This window comes from Euprymna scolopes, chromosome 17 (assembly GCF_053919585.1).
Source record: "Euprymna scolopes isolate OS-2025 chromosome 17, ASM5391958v1, whole genome shotgun sequence".
NCBI lineage: Eukaryota > Metazoa > Mollusca > Cephalopoda > Sepiida > Sepiolidae > Euprymna > Euprymna scolopes.
This window is the reverse complement of record NC_136498.1, coordinates 51,597,395-51,599,229: the sequence shown is the minus strand read 5'-3', so window position 1 is coordinate 51,599,229 and position 1,835 is coordinate 51,597,395. Positions and strand designations below refer to the sequence as shown.

General features: G+C 32.4%; 1 non-coding gene across 1 annotated transcript; it reads right to left on the bottom strand.

Annotated features, from left to right (window-relative positions):
- Positions 1 to 406: 406 nt before the first annotated feature.
- Positions 407 to 479, bottom strand: Trnar-acg (transfer RNA arginine (anticodon ACG)). The gene has a single exon. It is a non-coding gene; the product is annotated as a tRNA-Arg (tRNA).
- Between the last annotated feature and the right edge of the window lie 1,356 nt (positions 480 to 1,835).

The window sequence follows — 1,835 nt, the reverse complement described above, 5'->3', positions numbered from 1 at the left end:
TTATACAAAAAACTTCCTCACAGAAATAATAAAACATTTTTATACAACAAAGTTTCATCGAATTTAAAAAAAAAATGGACAAGTTAAAACATTTACGGTTGAGACTGAATGTTTGCTGCGTTTATTGACTCCAAATATCGAAAACTAAAGATCACTCAAAATTATATAAATAATACTGTGAAAACTTTTATTCATTACTAGCGGCTACGAGTCAAACAGAAAATCGAGTACACTCAACATTAAATACACTTAACATCGTCTTACCATCAACACTTACCTTGTGAACTCGGGGTATGTGAAATTTCCATATGCACAAAACAAAATCACTGAAAAAAAAATATATATCCTAACTAAGGGTAAGACTAATTAGTAAACGTTGGATATAATAATGGTTAAAAAATTATTACGAACTTGCCAAGAATCGAACCTAGAATCTTCTGATCCGTAGTCAGACGCGCTATCCATTGCGCCACAAGTCATGTCCGTATACCGAAAGATGTTACCGCAACTGTATACAGACAGTGCTAAGTTGATAAGGGCAGGTAACTTTTTCGACAATTGCACGAAACGACCCAAAAAACCCTATATTGGCTTTTTGAATGACTCTGCGTTGTTCGTTACGAACCACATATAGATAAGGAGAATCTAGGCATTCAGGGAAAAAAGAATTTTTCAATTCTGTGCATTCGTTCTATAGTTTTATTGGTATTTATACTCACACATAAATAAATAAACATTTAGAATTTTAATAATAGTATAGACTAAGAAAGCAAACTGGAAAATAATGCATGTAAAAGAAATTATTTGCTTAACAGTTTGAAAAGCTAAACAATAATTTTCAACTTTCTGATCAAAATTCATATTTTATTTTTTAATCTTTATTGAGAAAATATACAGTTAAAAAGGACATAAATCAACATTATTTGCTGTATTATCTAGAAAAAAAGAATTATAAAAAATGTTATTTAAAATGATTTGAAAATTGTTAAATGTTCAACTTACAACTAATCACGTATTGATTAGTAATTAAATACACTTTACAAGTATAAAATTCCACAGTATTTTCTTTTAATTACACGTGTCCAAATGCAAAATAATGTTTAATTTTCGCAAAATAAAACACACTCACTTTTGAACTAGTTTTTTTTTTTTTTAATCCCGCGGTAATTTAAGAATTGAAACAGAAAATAACGATCCTTCGTAATAGGCAGTACTGTGACGTTGTATACAGCCTGCTATATTTATGTCGGTCTCCAAAAACTCTAATAGTGACACCGCAACAAATTATAAAACAGACGGTACCAATATATGGCGGCGCCCAGCGCATACGTGCGACGATAATAACACCATTAGTTTATACATGGATTCTTGTTGCCACATTTGAGCTAGTGTATAAACCACTAGATTCTCCTTTTCAGAAAGCTTGCAAAACATCTCTTCAGTGATCACTAGGGCTAGGACAACAGCATATTCTTTTCGTTGTTTTGACTCTCGAGTGTGTATCCGTTGATATATTATATGCTTTTATATACACTGATGTGGTTCTCGGTTGATTAGCTGTGTCTAACTGTGTCGGATATATACTCGAGAGTCAAAACAATAAAAAGAATATGCTGTTGTCATAGGCCTAGTGATTATATCCCTCTAACTTCCCAGTTGAATGAGTGTATCCGTTGATATCTTATATGCTTCTATATAGAGTGATGTGGTTCTCGGTTGATTAGCTGTGTCTAACTGTGTCGGATATATACTCGAGAGTCAAAACAATGAAAAGAATATGCTGTTGTCATAGCCCTAGTGATTATATCCCTCTAACTTCCCAGCCGAATGCTACC